Source organism: Paroedura picta, chromosome 5 (assembly GCF_049243985.1).
Source record: "Paroedura picta isolate Pp20150507F chromosome 5, Ppicta_v3.0, whole genome shotgun sequence".
NCBI lineage: Eukaryota > Metazoa > Chordata > Lepidosauria > Squamata > Gekkonidae > Paroedura > Paroedura picta.
This window is the reverse complement of record NC_135373.1, coordinates 28668937-28690103: the sequence shown is the minus strand read 5'-3', so window position 1 is coordinate 28690103 and position 21167 is coordinate 28668937.

The window sequence follows — 21167 nt, the reverse complement described above, 5'->3', positions numbered from 1 at the left end:
AATTCTCACACCTTTTGGCAATCTGATGGGGAGATTCATTGTGCAATCATTCTCCAGAGGTCTACATCACAGGGTAGAAGTCAGAGGGGTGGAACAGACTGAAGACGACCAGCCTACAGCCGGAAGAAGTTAACAGTGAGTTCAGGAAGGGGGAGGGTAGTAACAGGAACTGGCGAGCAGAAAGGGAGTACTGTATTGAAATCACAAGTCAAGCAGAGAAAAGAATATTCAGGGAGGACCGTGTGAATATTTCAAGAACAGAGAATCCCCTTGCAGAGTTGAGAAGGGAACCTTTTCACAATGGACCACCTGAACAACCAAGTCACTGCTCCTTCTGCCCCGGACCTGCCACCTTACTCTGAAAAACAGCCCTATCATCAGCAACCTCCTCCTGCTTATGGGCCAGCAAACCCTGCCATGCCAACTCTGCACCAGCCTTATTATGCCCCGTATGTGGCAGTGCCCAGCCAAGGACCCATCGTCCAACCTCTGCTGCATACCACCACTGTTATTCCTGTTTTGGCCACCAACGCACCCGACTACCTGGGATATTCTATCGTCACCATGTTCTGCTGTTGCCTGCCTCTGGGACTCATTGCCCTGGTTTTCTCCATATTGGTGAGTGCTTCCTTGATTGGGTACAGGAGGTGGTGATGGGGAGCCGTCACTGTCCAACACAAAAGAAGGCAAATCAAGGACCCAGACTGATTGTTCTGGTTTGGCTTGGTAACACCTTTACTTCTTCCGGGTTTGGTTTTCAGTAGAATGGAGAATCTCATTGCGCAATGGTCTTACTTGAAATCTCAGTATTTCTAACCAGGTTCTGCTTTATGTCCAGTTCTTATTTGTTGTGGAAGTTAGGTTGTCCTCTGGTAAATGTATGTTGTTTTGGGTTAGGAGTGATGAGTTTGGGTGTTTGAGTTGCAGGATTCGTTTGGCAGCATTTTCGTTCGGCAACATCCCTGTTTGTGTTTCTCCCTCAACTGGGCCTTTGGGAGCAAATGATCCACTTTTCAGGAGCCTAAAGATGCAGAATGATCAGCAGTCCACTGGAGAGATAATAGAGATGTGATAGGGTTGCCAGCTTCCAGGTGGGAGCAGTAGATTTCCTTTGATTATGAAGATATCAGTTCACTCAAAGAAAGTGGCCATGTTAGAAGGTGAATTCTTGGCATTGTATCCCCCTGAAGTCCTTCCCCTTCCCAAACCTCAGGCTCCAACCCCATAATCTCCACATATTTCCCAACCTGGAGCTGTTCACCCTTGTGGGGCTAGCTGTTGCTTGAAGTCTGGTAGAGTTGTATTGGAGCCCAGCCACAGACCCTGCATCTGAATGCCTGCTTTGGGAGTGTGTTCTGTTTGGCTCCGGCTGACACCGAGTCATTTGTGGATAGGGGAAAATGTGACTGAATACAGATGTAGACTAAGTGGCAACTGACTACCACAGCTGGTGACTTCTGAGCAACTTGGGACTTCTTATCACACAACAGTTTCACCATTTCTAATTTTTCAGCAGGCAGGACATTAGAGAGCTGTGATCCCAACAGAGTGCCAGTGGGCTCCATGTTACCAGGACCCATTGGCTTCTTCCAAAACTCTAAGAGCCAATCCTGGCCTCCCTCCCCCACAGTGGAGAAGGAGCTACTTGGGAAGAGGCCCAGGAGGCATCTCCTTTGTCTGTGAGAAGCACCAATGGGGGGAAAAGTGACTTCCTCTGTAAGTTGGGCTTGCAACCTCTGAACATTTTGTGATTGGCCTAAGCTCCCCACGGGAGCCATTTTAGGGTATGGTCCCCTCTGAGTCTATACAATTTCTGAAATTGTCACAGTCTCAACAAGATTAGGTTCCCCTGTTGTTTCTGAGCAAGGGAACTTTGAGGATCAAGAGCTGTATACTGTGAAAATTCTGTAGGTCTCTCAGGTGCTCCTGGGCTTTGATCTTCTGCAGAACAACAGGGCCACCCTCTGAAACTGCCTAATGTAACGTATCCTATTCCCTGGTGGTGTTTTATCTGACCTTAGGACTTAAACAGCTGCGTGTGAGATTTCTATCTGGGTAATTGCTCTTCTTTACTACTTTTCAGGGTTGAAAGGTTCATTGGACCAGCTGGTGGGGGTTGGGGTTACTGAGTGCAAGAAGGGAAGAAGCCAAAAACAGTCTCAATATTCAGAGTCACTAGAAGTGATGTAGGCCCATCAGGGATATTGGTCTGGTTTGTTGGTAAAACTATGGTAGAATTAGCTTCTTCTCTCCCCCTCCCCCCACATCAAAGTGTTGCTCCTCCCCCAACATTACAGGGCGACACAGGCACATTGAATCTGATTCTGGCTTCTACCCTCACCACACCCAGCAACTGCCCCCTCCCCCGCAACACCGCCAGCTGGTCCAATGGACCTGGTACCCCTAAAGAGTAGGAAAGAAGAACAATTTCCCAAGCAGAAGTTCTATTGGAAGGAAAGACCACTGAGGAAGGTGATAGTTATTTGTTTATTTATGGCTTCTCATCTGTTTGATCAGGGTGGGGGAGATTTCCACCAGTTCCTGATAGCCCAGATATGGGGTGAGAAGCTCCAAATGGGGGGATCCTTCACCTCCAACTGGGAAACATGATTGCAGGTCTCCCATGTAGCTAGGCCCCAATGCTAAGGACAACTGCTCCTTTCCCTAGGGCGATGGGAAGGAGTTCTATGGTGGGCAAAGCTGGGGCAAGCGGGCAATGGGGAGGCGCGCAAAGCGTACCTCCCCATTGGCAGCGTGGTCCAAGAGTGGCACTCATAGGGGCTTCGCGGCTCCTGATTCGCCCCTTCGAGTTTTTATCACGGACAGAGCCCGCCCTAACTCCTCCCCAATAGCCCTTAGGGCTTTATTTAATCCGCTCCACAGGAGCGGTTAAAGATGACGCAGAATTAAAGGCTAAAAATGATGAGAAGAGCTGATTTTTGTAGCCTCCCCAACATTGCTATTAGTTCTCCACTAGGCAATATGGTGCCATTTCAGATGTAATTAATTGATTGATTAGTTAGAATTGATTTATTGAGTAATTAAAATTAAAATCCTGCTTTCCCCCTATACTCGGGACTCAAAGCAGCTTACATATACAAACATACAATTTAAATAAATATATATAGCCCACATGAGCCTCTTGTGGCACAGAGTGGTAAGGCAGCCGCCTGAAAGCTTTGCCCATAAGGTTGGGAGTTCAATCCCAGCAGCCGGCTCAAGGTTGACTCAGCCTTCCATCCTTCCGAGGTCGGTAAAATGAGTACCCAGCTTGCTGCTGGGGGGTAAACGGTCATGACTGGGGAAGGCACTGGCAAACCACCCCGTATTGAGTCTGCCATGAAAACGCTAGAGGGCGTCACCCCAAGGGTCAGACATGACTCGGTGCTTGCACAGGGGATACCTTTACCTTTACCTTTATATAGCCCACCCCACAGATACACAAACAGAGTTCTTGCCTCTGGAGACCGATAGGGGTAGGGGTAGGGGTAGGGGTGGGGGTGGGGGCAGCCCAGAAGGCCCTGAAAAGGTCTCCTGCTGGGCCTACAGGGCCTGAAGTAGCCTGTAGAGGGCTCTCTATGTCCCATCTAACATCAGAGAAGTCATGGAAAGCCCTGGAGAGCCCCCCATCAGCTTTATGGGGTCTGTGGCGAGTTGGTTTTTAAGTGTCTGGGATGATAGGAATCAAAATGAAGTAATGTATTCCTGTCCATGCATTTGATATATGAGGAAATGCATCAACTCTCATTCGTTCATTCGTTCGTTCATTCGTTCGTTCGTTCATTCATTCATTCATTCATTTAGATTTATTGCCCCCTGCTATTGAGTATCGTCTTGCAGTGGGTTACAAACATAAAAGGATTAAAAAACCCACATAATTCTCAAATATTTAAAAAATCAAGCATACATCTCCCAATAACTGGGTTTCAGCTTTTTGGATGAAATTTGAGCCCAGCACTACTATCCTGATTGTTCTCGTGAAGTCACCAATCTTATCATGATTAATCTGCCTATAATATCAGATAATAGTTTTCTAATTTTGCTATCATAATAACTCTTATTTAAAAAATGACAACTCCGCCGCCCTTATCAGCTGGCGCTACTACTATAGTGCGGTCGTTCTGTACATGTATAGTTATAACATTAATTTAACATTTTGTCTGATTATTGTTCAAGGAGTTAGCCACTGATGAAAGCATTTACCTTTGAAAACGAGAGTAAGATCTGGGACTTAGTTCTGGCAGACTCTTGCTTTTTTGTCATTGAGAATGAAAAGATGTGTGGATTTCAAATAAAAGTAAATTTATTGTACAGCCCCAGTCAATCCTATTATTTCTTTTCAACCTCTAGGAGGTGGCTGGAGATATCCTGGGATAACAACAGACCTCTAGGAGACAGAGATCAGTTCATCTGCAGAAAACAGCCCCTTTGGAAAGCGAACACTATGGCATTAGGCCCCATTGAAGTCCCTCCCCTCACTAAACCCCACCCTTCTCAGGCTTCACCCCCACAAAAAAACCTTCCAGGTATTTCCAACCTGGAGCTGGCAATCCTAGATTAGTCAAGGCGGTGCTTTTCAGGACAGCCTTTGGCAGGGATATAAATTTGCTTTTTCAGCTTGGCTGTGGATTTATGTTTCCGGGGAGATTTAATCGCTCGGCTTGAGAGAACTTCAGTTCCAGTCTGACCAGCATCTTTGGTTGGGTAGGGAAGGAGACACAGACCCATCTATCAGCTCCTGGTTTGCGAGAATCTTGTCATATGTTGGTTCAGTTCAAGTCTAGTAGCACTTGTCCAACAAGGTTTTCCAGGTGTAAGCTTCCCAGAGTCAAAGTCTCCATTCTCAGAGAGTCATATCCAGCTATTTAACTGCAGGCCAACATGGCTGCCCTCTGAAATGATCTTCTTGGAATATGTCTCTGTGTAGCCTTAAGTCCATGGCCAAAAGATTCTCGGTTAGCCAACACAGCGTTTCACCCCAGCTCAGCATCACCTCTTTTCGCATGCGGGAGATGTTGCTCGGTCTCATGTTTTCCCTTATTCATTCTTTCCTTTCTCCTTTCTCTTTAGACTCAGGATGCCAACCGCAAGGGAAACAGCGCTGCAGCCCAGCGGTACTCCAGGATGGCACAGGCCTTTGCCCACTCTGCGCTCGCCGTGGGGATTGTGGGCGGTATTGTGGTCGCTGTTGTGTTTATAGTGATTCGTAGGTAGTAATACCTTGCAAAAATATTCGTTCACTGAATTTCCTTCCTCTTTGTTTTCTATTTCATGCAAAGTTTTTTCTAAAAATTTGTGAACCTTTTGAAAGTAACCTGATTCCAGTTCCGTGCCTGCAGTGGTGCGAAATGAAGAGACTGCATGTGTTAAGGAGGCATCAGGAATGAAGCAGAAGATGCAGTATATCAGCAATGTAAACGGCATGATTCTTATGAGCTCAGGCTAGTCCACTCTCCTCAGATCTCGGCTGCTTGCTTCGTATTTGCATGGGAGGCTGCCAAAGAAGATGGTCGTCAGCCTCCGTCTGGAGTTCTCGGACCACTGCAGTTGATCTCGAGATGACAGAGATCTGTCCCCCTGGAGAAAATGAAAGTTTTGGAGGGCTGAGTCTGTGACATTATACCCCACTGAGGTCTATCCTCTCCCCAAACTCCATCCTACACCAAATCTCCACATATTTCTCTGTTCAGAGCTGGCACCCCTACAAAGGATGTCGAGGACTGCAACACGATGCCACCTCTCTTCACCTCTTTCCTTGAAACCCCCATGAAGGGTCACCATAAGTGACCTTGATGGCCATGTTCTCCACAAAAAATAGACACATCTTAGATTTTCACCACAGTGTTGTGTGGTCTGATGGCAATATGAACAGCGTGATGCAGTTTATGAGCTTGTGACCACCCGTTGTTACGAAAGAGGAAAACCGTTTTTTTAAAAAGAAGGTTTGTAATCAGTTCCCTAGAAGTTTTGAAATGTGAAAGGAACAAAGCAATATTAAAACCATCCAAAACTGACTGGCTGAGCTAGGTCTTCTGTACACCTTATCGCTTTCTGTACTCGGAATGAATAGCTTAAATAACTTCATTCATGTTAGGAAGATGGTTGTCTGAGGCAACCAAGAAGTTTCAGTGAAGAAGAAGAAGAAGAGTTGGTTCTTATATGCCGCTTTTCCCTACCCGAAGGAGGCTCAAAGCGGCTTACAGTCGCCTTCCCATTCCTCTTCCTTGGAAATTTGATGTCATTAAACGTGTTTGAAATGCCCCTGCTGTCCTCACTAATGAAAGAAATGTGTGTCACTGGGATATGTGGGGTGCAATAAGCATGGGATCCACAAAGATGAGGGATCACAGTGTCCTACAGAAGTCTGCCTGCTCCTTATGGTCACCTAGCAAAAGGGTCAGCAAAGGGCCTGCCACAGCCTTCCCCCCTCACCCCGAAAACGGCCAGTGAGCTTGTGAGAGGCGGCCACAGGCAACCCTCCTGGCTACACTCACCCGTGGGGCAAAAAGTCCTACTGCGGCCCTAAGCCTCATTGGGAGGGCTTCCCGGGCTAGGGGGGAGAGCAGCTAGGCCTCCCCCCCACACTCAGCAGCCCTCCAACAGGCTCTCAGAGCAGTGGCCAGGAGCACAATGGCGGTGAGTTTGCCAGAGCACTCCTGGCTGGGGTTGTTGGAGGCGAGCAGTAGTGGGGCCGGCCCAATCAGGAATCACACAGCGACACGCTCCGCCCAGGAGGGCTATGCCCTTTTATTTATATAGCTAATAATGCTTGCAGATAACAAAGTTTGTCAAGTAACATTCACTTTGAGTTTCCTCATTTTTGTTCAGCAGAACAATAGATGGCAGTCTTTCTCGTTAATCAGCTGCTGTCTTCAAAAAACCAAACAAGAGTTCTTGCTTAAGCCGGTTTTTAATAGTGTCTCAGTGCTGTAAAATTTCTTTATCCTCCAACTTATGTTTTAAAAGCCAGCTAATTAGACCTTGGCTACAGTTCAAGACATTAATATAATTACTCTTTCCTCTTTAAAATCAAAGTCACAGTTCATGTTATAACAAATAAATTGTTTAATTCGCAACTCACTCCCTTTTTTCCCAGTCACAACTTTCTAATTTGTCTTTGGCTAAATTCCAAAAACATTAAGGCGGTGTGTTTTATATAAGCATTTCTAAACATTTTAGTGAAGAAGAACTATGTAGACATGGATTTGGAGAAAAAATAGCAAGTTTTAGAAAGGTATGGAGACCTCCTCCTTGCTGCCAGGAGAAAAGCTAGACAGAAAACTGGTTGGTTTCAGCATGTTCTTATCATGCTTTCTTCTGTATTTATTTTATTTATGTTTACATTTATATACTGCTGTTCCCAGCAAGCTGGCTCATGGTGGTTCACAGAAAATAAAATAAAACAATATCCAATTAAAAAAACATAATATTAATAACACCTTAAAAACAATATTAAAAATATTAAAAAATATTAATCCAGAGACAAAATATTAGTTTAAAATGATTAATTTTCAGTTCTTATAAAGGCTTAAAAGACTTAAAAGACGTGAGAATGCACACCGTCCACGCTGTCCTCTTCTTCTATAATTAGTTCAATATCAAAATGAGGGATCCAATTCAGGCTTAGCTGAATTCCAAATGAGGGCAATTGTTTTTTAAGCAGTTAGTTTTCAGTAGACATTTGAGGATACTGTTCACAGCGGATCAATTTGTTCCTAAGAGAATGCTCAGATAGGCTTTAAAAAAAACAAAGAGTACAGTTCAATTACAAGAACGTAAAAAAAAAAAACAACCACCAACAACACTAAGCAAAGTTTGATCCTTAGAAAAAGTGAAAGGGAAATAGAAAAGAAAAAGGGAGAGAGGAAAAAAAGAGAATAGGGGAAGCAGGCAGTTTGGCAGGTTGATTACTAACAACTTCTCCTGCTCTTCGATGATGTTATTCTTCTAAATAATTAGGAGTGAAAGGCGGAGACCCCCTTCTGAACGTGGAACACTTGCTAATCAGGAGATGGGCTTTGAGGTAAGACTGTCTCTGTCTGGCTGGGCGGGCCCAAGAACTGAAGTGGGTTGCAACCCTGCTTGAGTTCTTGGAGATATAAAAGTTAAGGTGACCAGATTGTCCCACTTTTGGAGGGACATCTGGGAGCACCTGGCAAATTGTACTTATATTGAAATTTAAAAAAAAATATTACAATACTATTTTTGCGTTCTATGAGTTCTATGAAACTTTTTGTTGCTCCATACAGACCAAATTTTCCATGCCCCAGTAACATTTAGACCAGATGACTGCAATGCTCTGTACATTAGCCAGAATCAATTTGGAAACTCCAGTTGGGGCAGAATGCTTTTGGTTTCCTTCAAATCTTTTATTACTTTGCCCAGTATGTGTGGTGATAAAACGGTGGTACATGCTGAAGAACATTATGGGTCGTAAATTGCATTTATGAGTGTCGACAAGCCGTCATTTGCGCAAAAACTTTGGCCGGGATGCACAGTATGACGAGCAGCAGGAACTTCCCTTGCTGCAATTTTATGACTTTCACTATCACCATAACGTCACTGAAGCAGACGGTGCGAACTTAAATGGAATCTGGGGAATGGTAGAGGACAGGAAGGCCTGGAGGATCATTGTCCATGGGGTCGCGATGGGTCGGACACAACTTTGCAAGTAACAACAACAATCACCATAATGTCTCACAAACAAGTTGAGTTTTTTAACTGAAGCCAGAGGAGTCTTTTCAGCTTCCTTATGTTTCTGGTAACGTAGATGCTGGTTGATGTTGCTTCTGCCTCCATGAGCAACAGAAAAAATGGACATTACAATGTTGGCATAACCACTTTTGTCCCCTCACTACACAGCTTGTTCAGTTTAATAAATCTGAATTCTTTCTGAAAATCATCATTAAAACTAGTTTTGCCTCTTTGACATGGCAAGGAAAATTTTTTAAAACTATGAGTTCGCTGCTCTGGACTTCTTTGGGACTACAAAGAGCGGCCGCGGCTCGGCGCGGCCGCCATTGACGCCGCGGGGGCGCCCGGCAACAGACGCGGCTCCCGATGGCGTCATCGGGCCGCGCCGGTGCGCGGCAGGCGAGGGGCGGGGCGCGCGGCCTTAAATAGGCCAGACGCACGCGCACCCGCCCTCTTTGCGCCTGGCCGCTCGAGGGAACAGCGTGCTGTTCCCGAGCGAGAAGGAGGAGGCCTACTTCGCCCGGCGGGGAGCAGCGGACGGCGCTAGGGGCGCTTGCTGGCTCCTCGTGGCCGGGAGACGGAACAGGGCGGGGAGGACCGGCGCGGAGATGCCCCGCCGGCGGCAGCCGGCTTCCAAAGGCCGCGGGAGTCCAGAGGTCGCAGGGGCCGCGGCCGGGGCCAGCGAGGAGAGCCCGCGGGCGCGGCCTAGGGCTTCATCCCCGGCAGGGCTTCGTGCTCGTCGTGGAGGGCGGCGGACGGCGGCACGGGGGGCGGCGGCCCGGGCGGCGGGGGAGCACGGCCAGGAGGGAGGCGGGTCGGGGTCTCCCATCGGGGCCCAAGGGGAGCAGGGCTCGGGGGAGGAGGCGGGTAGCCCCCAGGGGAGGGGGCGGGCCTCCCCCCCGAGGACGAGGTCACGTCAGGCCTCTAGTTCCGCCCTGGCCGGGACCAAGGCCACCCGGGGGCCCTCGCCACGTGCTCGGGACCGGGCGCGGGGCAGGGGCGGGGGGGGAAGGTCCCCCCCGTCTTCCCCGGGGCGGGAGCGAGGCCGGGACGAAGGGGCGCACAAGCGGGCGAGCGCCCTAAGGGCCAGCCGGGCATGGGCTACGGCCATTCCGGCTGCACGGCGCCGCGAGGCAGGCGGGTCGGGGGACGGGCCCGCGCGGGGTACCCGCCATGGGGTCCACGAGTCGGCCGCGCGGCGGGGGGCCCCGGGGGGGCGCAACAGGGTTTCCCCCTCATCGCTCGGGGACGGCCCGGGAAGACCCCGCTCCCCGCTGCGGCGGCGCGAGGGGGTGTCGGCGCCATCAGGCTCCAGCGGGTCGTCCGGTCCACGAGCCATCAGACGTTGGGATCGGGGGGACCGCACGATTCGGCGGCAGGTCCGGCCGCGGACCCCGTCGCCATTGTGCCGGCCCCTGCGGGGTCGGGGCAGCTGGGCGGGGGGCTCGAGCGGGTCGTCGGCCGGGAGGGGCGAGGGGCGTCGGCCCTCGGGGGGCTCCGGGCGCGACCGGGGCAGGGGATCCTCCCCATTTCGGTCCCGTTCCCGTTCTTCGGGACGGGGCGGGTCGCCCAAGTCGGCCGGATATTGGGAGGGGTACGCTAAGGCTCTGGCCCGATTTACCGATAGGCGATCGAGGCGCCGGAGTTCGAGCCATCGTCGCAGTTCCTCGTCCAGGAGCGGGGAACGGACGGCGGAAGCAGACAGGCCGTCGACTTCTCTCGGGGGTACGGGGAAGCGGTCGAGGAAGACGCAGCAGAAAGCTCATAAGAGGCGTCGGTCTTCGCGGCACACCCACTCTTCTGGTGAGTCGACCTCGCGAGAAGAAGGGGACAGTACAGTACACGACGGGTGGTACTGGATTGAGGCCGGTTTTGTACCAGGGATACCCTCGTGGATGCTGAGCAGGCGCCACTCCATGAAGCGCAAGCTGGATGAAATGGGCGTCAGCGAACGGCGTAGGGAGCCGCCTGGGTGGTTCAGGGACGGGGAGGCTCCCCCTGGGGTTCACCTCCCGGCGAAGTTGCGGGAGAAGGCCCTCGATGGGTATTTTGTCGATCTCTTCGACATGGTCCGCGGGCGCAATAAAGGGGGCGACACGGGGGAGCGCAGCGATAAGGAGGCGCAGAAGCCCCAACCTTGCGAGCGGTCCATGTTGAACTGGCTCAAGGGGTTCACTGAATACCACGGGCTCATCTGTGGCGCGTACCCCGAGAGGGGCTGGCACTTGTGCAGATATCTGTACACGGTGCTTGATGCCTGGGAGCGGGGTGGGGAGGAAGCGGCCATGGAGTACGATAGGGAGTTCCGTGAGCTCGCCTCCCACAACGCGTCCACGCGCTGGGACCTTCGTTTGCACGACGCGTGGGTCGTCCAGGTGGGGTCCCCGGGTCGGCCAAGGAGGGAACGGGTGCGCCCCGGGTCATCTGCCCCAGCCAAGAAGCTCAGCGGGCTCGTCTGCTGGGATTACAATAGAGGAGGGTGTAAGCGGCGCAAGTGCCGATTCGAGCACCGCTGCGAGTCTTGCGGGGCAGGGCACTCGATGGGTGTGTGCACTCAACCCCAGTCGTCCGCGCAGCCCTTTCGAGGGGCCCGATCCACCGGCAAGAAGGACGGTGGATCGGGGGCTGCAGCACCTTCCACGGGACAAAAGGCGGCCTGAAGTGGACCACCAGCTTCGAGGGCTGGCTCCCACGCCAGTCAAGCTGGGCACGCTGGTGGACTGGCTGCGGGGCTACCCCGACAGGGAGGCTGCCGTTTACATTGCCAAGGGATTCTGTGAGGGTTTCCGCATCCCCTATACCGGGGAGAGGGTGGCGACCGCGAGTGGTAACTTGCGGTCAGCCAGGGAGATGCCTGACGTGGTGGCGGCGAAGCTCGAGAAGGAACGAGCGGCCGGGAGGATCGCCGGGCCGTTCGATGGGCCCCCATTACAGAATTTACGGATCTCCCCCCTGGGTGTGGTGCCCAAGAAGACGCCAGGTGAATTTCGTATCATTCAGCACCTCTCCTACCCAGAAGGGGGGTCGGTCAATGATGGGATCCCTCCGGAACTGTGTGCAGTTAGATACACACCGTTTGATTCGGCCGTTGCCATGGTGCGGGGCTGTGGACGCGGCGCGCTGATGGCTAAATGTGACGTGCAGTCTGCGTTCCGGCTCCTGCCCATCCACCCCGATGACTACTGCTTGCTGGGATTTCGGTTCCGGGACAAGTGGTACGTAGATAAAGCCATGCCGATGGGGTGCTCCATTGCCTGCGCGGCCTTCGAGGCCTTTAGTTCTTTCCTGGAGTGGGTGGTGCGGGTCAGGGGCCCGTTCGCGGAGATAGCGCATTATTTGGATGACTTCTTGATGGCCGGGCCGGGGGGCTCGGTGCTGTGCGCTGCTCGCCTTCGCAGGTTTCAGGACCTCATGGCGTGCCTGGGGGTCCCTTTGGCAGCTGAAAAAACGGAGGGCCCGGGCACCAGGATTACTTTCCTGGGCATTGAATTGGACACTGTCTCGGGGACTTCCAGGTTACCGGAGGACAAGCTTGTCACGCTGCGTGGTCTGATTTCCTCGGCCCTGTCCAAGCGGAAGTGCACACTTCGGGAGGTTCAGGTTCTCCTGGGGCACCTGAATTTTGCGTGCCGGGTGATCACCCCGGGCAGGGCCTTCTGTTTCCGCCTCTCCAGGGCCACGAGGGGTTTGACCCGGCCCTTTCATCATGTGCGGATGACCAGTTCCATTAAGCTGGACCTTTCAGTGTGGAAGGAATTCCTTGAAAGTTTCAATGGGGTGGCTATTTGGCAGTCGCCGTTTACGCCCCGCGACACTCTCCAGGTCTGCTCGGATGCGGCAGGGGGCGTCGGATTCGGGGTGTACTTCGCAGGCCGCTGGTGCGCAGAGCGGTGGCCCGCGGATTGGCAGGGGGAGGTTCTCCGAGACATGACGTTTTTGGAGTTTTTCCCTATCCTTGTAGCGGTGCTGTTGTGGGGACAGGACTTTGCGGACAAGAGGGTCGAGTTTTTGTGTGACAACCAGGCAGTGGTTTACATCATTAACAAGCAGTCCTCGAAGTCTGCCAGGGTCATGCGATTGGTACGGCGCTTCGTCTTGGCCTGCTTGTCACACAACATCACGTTCCGGGCACGGCATCTGCCCGGGGTCAATAACGAGCTTGCCGATGCTCTCTCTCGGTTCCAGGTCGAGAGATTTCGTCGGCTCGCTCCCGGAGCGGCCAGGGACCCGGAGGTTTGCCCAGCGGAGATGTGGCGGCTTGGAGCCGAGTGATATGGGACGGCGTGTTATCATCGCTGGCCGAATCCACGAGGCGTTCCTACCGCCGGGCGGCGACAGGCTTCCTGGAGTTCGCAGGCCGGTTGGGTAGCCGGTCTGCCTGGCCGATGGATGAGGAGATGGCCCTGCGGTATCTGGCCCACCTGCACGATCGCGGGCTTTCGCATCGATCTTTGAGGGTCACGCTGTCAGGACTGTCATTCTGCAGCCAGGCGGTCGGGTCGTGGGATCCCGGCAGGTCGTTCCTGGCTCGGCGGGCCCTCAAAGGTTGGGGCCGGCAAGCTCCTGGCCGGCCGGACGTCTGCCGCCCTATCACGCGGGCGGTGTTGGGGCGTTTGCTCGACTGCATACAGGGCGTTTGCCGATCCCCCTACGAAGGAGTATTGTTTGCAGCAGCCTTTTGCACGGCCTTTCATGGGGCCTTCCGGGTCGGGGAAATTACGGCCCGCTCCCGATCGTCCACGGGCGTGTCGGGACTTGGGGTGGAGGACGTCCGGATTGACGAACAGGGTGTCGAGTGCTTCCTGCGGAGGTCCAAGGCCGATCAGAAGGGAAGGGGCAGCGTGGTGGTACTCCCAGCTTCCCGGGGTTCGCCCGATTGCCCGCGACTGCGGATGGCTCAGTACCTACGCCTACGGCCACCCCTTCCGGGGGCCTTGTTTGTACACCAGAACGGGACCTGCCTGTCTCGATTTCAGTTCGTCGCGGTCTTGAGGGCTTGCCTGTCTGCCGCGGGATTCCAGGCATCCGCATTCGGGTCCCACTCGTTCAGGATTGGGGCCGCCACCCAGGCCTACATGTCGGGGCGGTCTGAAGGGGACATCAAGCGGTTGGGAAGGTGGCAATCCCGGGCGTTTGAGGCATACATACGCCCTTGGCAGTTGGACTAATCCTTTTGTTTTGTAGGTGTTTGCCCAGTAGCGTCGGTCGCCATCGTGGGCCACAGCATACCGTATTGGGCCGGTCGGCAGGCAGCAGCATCTGCGAGGGGACCGGACCTGGGGCTGGAGGATCGTTGTCGGATCGCCTGGTGGACCAGACGCGGGATGCGGTGGAGGTCCTTGCTTGAAGTGGTGGCCGAAGGAGTTCATCGCGGTGGAGCACCGGATATACTGGTGGTACACCTGGGCGAGAACGATTTGCCAGCGATGACCGGGAGAGAGCTCAGCGCCAATATTACAGCGGACCTCACCACCTTGCGACAGCGCCTTCCAGATGCCGTGTTGCTGTGGTCGGAGATGCTGGACAGGTTGTCCTGGCGGGCGGCAGTCCGGCCAGACCGGGTGAACTGGGCCAAACACAAGGCCAACAAGGTGGCAGTGAAGACCGTAAGGGCCCTGGGCGGGTGCGTCGTATTGCACCCGGGGATTTCTTTTCGGGCCCCCTTTCTGTACCGGAAGGATGGAGTTCACTTGACCGAGCGTGGTAGTGAACTCTGGCTGGACGACCTCCGGACTGGGTTGTTGGGGGTATTGGCGTAGGGTTGGCGGGAACAGGGGTGCTACCCTTGTTCAGTGGCGGTTATGCTAGGCGGGGAGCCTGTTGGCAGGGAGCCCGCCTGCGTGCGGGACTCCCTGAGGTGGGGGTCTCATTAAAGAGACCGGCAGTACCCGGGCGCGGCCTACCCGGCTGGGAGGCCAGGGGCCCGGGGCCAAGCGGCAGGGGGACCCAATGGAGGCGGACGCCCTTTGGGTCCCTTGTGGCCGTTTCCTCGGATTCCGCGGCGGAAGGCGTCCCATCCTCCCGGCTGGGAGCGAGGCGTGGAGCCGGAGCGCCGCGGATTAAAGTGTTGCAGCCGGACGGCTGCTGGGGATCAGGCTCCCCCTTTACCTGCATAAGGCCAACCCCACGTTTAAGAGGGAGGGGGTTGTTTTGTTAATAAAGGCTGCGGCCAAGTTATTTGCCAACAATTTGGAGTCGTGTCGTTGCTGGAAGAGTCGCCACCTGCCAGTCAAATACATTGACCGTTTAAGTCCTGGCTTTCTCCCTCTCTGCAGGCCAGAAAAACTCAGCTAGGGGAAAGGGTTATTATTATTATTATTATTATTATTATTATTATTATTATTATTATTATTATTATTATTATTATTATTATTATTTCATTACCCAGCACTCCCAGATGGCTTGTGGTGTGTTACATATGTCTGCATAACACCTCCATAAAACCCCCATTAAAACTTCAGACACAAAATAGCACAATTCATAATCAAAAAAGAAGAAGATACGGTGGAAAAATAACTCCCTCACTATTTATTTATTTATTATTTTATTTATTTATTGTATTTATAGACCTTCCTCCCCGAAGGCTCAGGGCAGTTTACATGAAACAACAAAATGGTACAGGTAACATCATTTTGGTAACAGTGAGGTGGTAACAATAACAACATTAACATGATAACAATAACAACAATAACAATTAAAGGATGGTGAAACTGCAAAGAGCTTTAGCTCAATTCGTACGGAGACCCAGGAGTTGGGTGGATTTGTTAACAGTCATGGTAGGAGGGGAGGGCTTGGGGGGCCAATTGAAAGCGATGGATAGGTTGACCTCAACCAAATGCCTGGGGGAGGAGCTTCCTTTTGCAGGCCCTGCAGAACTGCTTTAGTTCTGTCAGGGCCCTGATCACCTCTGGGAACTCGTTCCCCCAGGTGAGGGCCAGAATGAAAAAGGCTCTGGCCCTGGTTGAGGTCAAGTGGGCTTCCTTGGGGCCAGGGACCACCAGGAGGAGGTAGAGCGTAAGGCTCTTTGAGGCGTGTAGGCGGAGAGGCGATCCCTCAGGTATACTGGGCCCAGACTGGGCCTTGAAGGTGATAACCAAAACCTTAAGCCTGATCCGGAATTCAATTGGAAACCAGCGCAGCTGCTGGAGGATAGGCTGGATGTGGGACTTCTGAGGTGTTGCTGTGAGGACCCTAGCAGCTACATTCTGGACTAATTGCAGTTTCCGGATCAAGGATAAGGGCAGGCCAGCATAGAGCGAGTTACAGAAGTCCAGTCCAGAAGTGACAGTTGCATGGATCACTATGGCTAGGTGTTCCGGGGCCAAGTAGGGCGCTAGTAGTTTGGCTTGGTGGAGGTGGTAAAATGCCAGCCGCATCAAATATCATTCCCAAGTTCCTGGTGGAGTGGGCCACTGCTAGCTGCACTCCATCTATATTGGGAAGGCGCGCTTCCTCCAAACCTTTCCTGCTCAGCCACAGGACCTCTGTCTTTGAAGGCTTGAGCTTCAGACAACTCTGCTTAAGCCATTCTGTCACTGCTTCCGCAAGCCAGTTGGTGATGGCTTGATGAGCTCTCTCTTAATGCTACCCTCTGTTCGCGATTCCGGAGAAAGGAGATCAGCCACTGAAGGGCAGTCCCTCTGATCCTGGCATTGGCAAGGCAGTGAGCTAGAAGCTCATGGTCTACTGTGTCGAACGCTGCTGAGAGATCTAATAATATAAGCAGCGCCAATCCGCTCCGGTCCAGCTGACGACGGAGGTTGTCCATCAGGGTGACTAGCACTACCCCATGGCCAGGCAGGAAACCAGACTGGAATGGGTCTAGGACTGAAGCATCTTCCAAGGATTCTGATAGTTGGTCTATGACTGCTTTTTCAAGCAGTTTCCCCAGAAATGCTAAGTGTGAGACGGGGTGATAGTTGGATGGCTGTCGTGGATCTAGAGAAGGTTTTTCAAGTAGTGGGCGCACCACTGCCTCTTTTAGATTCTCTGGGAATTCTCCTGTTGAAATGGAGAGATTGATTATTTCCTGGAGGGGGGCTACTACTCTAGTGTCGGATGTCTTTAGCAGCCATGATGGAAATGGATCTAGAGAGCAGGTAGTTGGTTTTGCTGCTTATAGCAACTTATCCACTTAGGTCAGTATGAGTTGTCTGAAGTTACTCAGTGAACCCTCCAAAGGGGGCCAAGGAGCCTCTAGTTCACTTACTGTCTCTAAAGTAGGAGGGAGGTCATCCCCCCAGTAAGCATCTCCTAGAGGGGTGGGAAGAGGGGCACAGATGGAGTTTGCAACCGTCATTCATACCACTGTCCTATAAGGGGAGGGGATGCAGATCTCCCTAGTCATACTGGCTTCAACCACAGACCTGGTGGACGAGCTCTGTTTTGCTGCCCTATGGAATGTTGAAAGCTCCTGCAGGGCCCAGCAACTCCTCTGGGAGCTCATTCCACCAGGTAGGGGCCAGGACCAAAAAGGCCCTGGCCCTGGTTGAGTGGCAATTGCATTATGGAAATAAAACACTGAATTTCTCTGGGTCACTCAGCAATGATGAGCTTGAACCAAACATGGAAAAACAAGGACATCAGCAAGACTACCAAACATAGATTAGTTAGATCTGTCATATTTCCAATAGCCACTTATGGCTGTGAAAGTTGGATGATGACAAAATCGGACAAGAGAAGAATCGTTTCATTTGAACTCCAGTGCTGGAGAAGGCTTCTGCAAGTCCCATGGACAGCAAAAGTCACAAACAAGGAAATACTACAGTGCATAAAGTTGATAGATCAATGGCAGGCCAAATCACAAAACTCCAACTTACTTACTTTGGCCATATCATGTGATCCAACTCCATGGAGAAAGCAATTAGGCTAGGATTGGTCAGTGGAAAAAGGAAACCAGGGCCTATTCTGCACACATAGGATAATGCACTTTCAATGCACTTTAGAAGTAGATGTTCCAGTTCAGCACAGGAAAATCCAGCTGCCAAAGCACATTGAAAGTGCATTATCCTGTATGCTGAATGGGCCCAGGTTGGCAAAGTGGTTAGATGCAATTGGAGTGGACACCGGCCAAAACGTTGCATGGCTGAGGGAGGTGGTTTGGGAATGGGGATCGTGGTGACAGCTGTGCCATGGGATGCCAAGAGTCGGACATGACTGAATGGCTAACAACAACAACATACCTGCAAGTTAACAGTTTAAAGCTCAGGTCTTTCTCTCTCTCTGCAGGCCGGAAGAACTAAGGGGGTGGGGATCATGCAGCTGCAAGTTTACCGACTGCCCATGCTCCATAACCTTTCTGTTTAATAGAAGTCAAACATAACTGAAAAGGACATGGGTTACAAGTAAAACAAAACCAAAACCTAACGCTACGGCAAGTATATAAAGGTAAAGGTAAAGGTATCCCCTGTGCAAGCACCGAGTCATGTCTGACCCTTGGGGTGACGCCCTCCAGCGTTTTCATGGCAGACTCAATACGGGGTGGTTTGCCAGTGCCTTCTCCAGTCATTACCGTTTACCCCCCGGCAAGCTGGGTCCTCATTTTACCGACCTCGGAAGGATGGAAGGCTGAGTCAACCTTGAGCCGGCTGCTGGGATCGAACTCCCAGCCTCATGGGCAGAGCTTTCAAACAACACTGCCTTACCACTCTGCGCCACAAAAGGCTCTTACGGCAAGTATATACCTTTTATTAAAAAGGGGACAAAACTGACATTTTTATTAAAATGAGGGGATGGCCAGGTAATGTGAAAAAGGGTACTGTCCCCTTCAAGAGGGCATGGATGGGCAGCCTATTTATTGCCTGTCCTTGCAGACCCTGAACTTCCTTGGTGGTATCCCTTCCAAACGCTAACCAAGTCCAATACTGCTTAGCTTCCAAGATCTGACAAGAACAGGCTGGGGCAAGCTGAATACTGAGGGGAATGTCTCTTAGGAAGTTAGACTATCGTGTGCAGTGGATGGGGCAAGCTGGACTCTGAAATAGATGCCCTTTGGCTGGAGGGCAGGCTTCAGCTTTTGCTGTCAAATCCAATTATTGATCACAACAGCTTTTAGGTATTTATTCAGATAGGACTAAGTTGATCAGCTGTGGATGAGAGCTATCATTGTTTTGCCTGAGGTCACTCGAAATATAGGAATCATCTGAGAATCAGCCACACGGATGACAGCACACAACATAGCCTGGTACGTACCACGCTTCAAGATCACCCCTTGGATTTTAACCCCTGTGGTTTGGTCCAGGAATCCTGCATCTGGCTTTGCTTTTTCCTTGAGTCACCTGAAGCTAAGGCCCACCTGAGGCTGCCTCATACTGAATCAGGCCACTGGCCCATCAGAGTCAGTTTTGTCTACTTGGGCAGGCAGTGGCTCTCCAGGGTCCCAGGCAGGGGTATTTTACATCAGGGGTAGTCAACCTGTGGTCCTCCAGATGTTCATGGACTACAATTCCCAAGAGCCCCTGCCAGCAAACGCTGGCAGGGGCTCGTGGGAATTGTAGTCCATGGATATCTGGAGGACCACAGGTTGACTACCCCTGTTTTACATCACCTCCAGTCTATTCCTTTTAACTGGGGATTAAACATGTGATGTTCTGCACACCAAGCAGGGGCTCTTCCACTGAGGCTCAGTTTTTGAGTATGCCTGCTGTTTGGCTGTACAATGCTCAGTGAATTGTGTAGTCCAGGACATGGTAATTGGTGGGTGAAATCATGGCTCTGCTTTAGATGAGGAAACAGGAAAGGAGAATATCGGTGTCAGGAAATGTATTCTTAAAAAAACATTTTAGAGAACAAACAGAAAAACAAAAGGGAAACAAAAAGAGAAAAGGGGCCCTGTAACGAATCACATTCCTCAAAAACTATTATTCATTGCAGGGTGCATAGAACAAACAAACAAATGTTATGTTTCTCCCCAGCATTCTCTTCATTGTCATCTTTGCAAGAATCCTCACTTCAGACATCTCAACTGCTAAACGTTATGCCTAGTCTATTTTACCTCGATATGGTTAATATTCATCATAGCTACATAATCTATATTACACATTTCATCACTTCTCTATGTTAATGACAATCTTTAAGATATTAATGATAACCTTTGAGAGCCAGCTTGGTGTAGTGGTTAGGAGTGCAGATTTCTAATCTGGTGAGCCGGGTGAAATTCCGCACTCCCACACATGCAGCAAGCTGGATGACCTTGGGCTCACCATAGCACTGATAAAGCTCTTCATCTTCTTCAGTAATCTCAGGGCTCTCTCAGCTTCACCCACCTCACAGGGTGTTTGTTGTGGGGAGAGGAAAAGGAAGGCGAATGTAAGCTGCTTTGAGACTCCTTCCATTAGAAAAAGGTGCCATATAAGAACCAATTTTCTTCTTCTTTAGTAATATCAGGGCTCTCTCAGCCTCATCTACCTCACAGAGTGCCTGTTGTGGGGAGAGGAAAGGGAAGGAAAATGTAAGCTGCTTTGAGACTCCTTCAGGTAAAGAAAAGCAGCGTATAAGAACCAACTCTTCTTCTTCCTCCTCCTCCTCCCCTTCCTCTTCCTCTTCCTCCTCAATATATCAGAATCCAAGATCTATTATCTCTCTCACTGAAAATAGGGGATTAAAAATGAGAAAAAAATTCAAATTCCAAGTCTTTATAAATTTCCATTCACATTTTGTTCTCATTCTGGCCTTCCCAAATGGTTTGCGTCTGCTTTAGCCAAATTCAGCTGCCTGTGTTGCTAAACCGATTAGCATGTCCCTTAGCAAGAATCAGCAAGCAGAATGGCAAAAAGCACCTGGAGACCAGTGTCAAAAGCAGGAGATCTCCATCCAGGAGGCTGGCACCCCTCTCTCTGCCAGGAGGGCAATTTCATCCTGCTTCCCAGCTCTCACGCCTTATGTCAATCTTTCAGGGTGATTCATTACACAATGCCTCACCTAGGCACTTGCTGGCTTTTCCTTATTGCCGGCATGGGGAGGTTCCTCCACCCAGTCTCCAGAGGGCTATATCAGAAGATAGTAGGCAGAGGTGCAGAGCATATTGCAGAAGACCAACCTGCAGCACGGAGGAGATAACAAAGTGCTCGAAGGGGAGTTACACGGAGAAGGCAAAGGATAGGGGAGAAGTCGAAACTCGAGCAGAGAAAGGACTACTCAGAGACAACGGAGAATCTCCTTGCAGAGCTGAGAAGGGAATCTTTTCACGATGGACCACGACGAACATGCACCTTCTGCCAAGAACCAACCACCCAACTCTGAGAAACAGCCCTACCATCAGCAACCACCTCCTGCATATGGGCCACCAAACCCTGGCATGCCAACTCCGCACCAGCCTTATTATACCCCATATGGGGCAGTGCCCGGCCAAGGGCCTATCGTCCAACCTCCGATGCATGCTACCGTTATTGTTCCTGTCCAGCCCACCAATGAACCGGACTACCTGGGATATTCCATCTTCACCATGCTCTGCTGTTGCCTGCCTCTGGGAATCG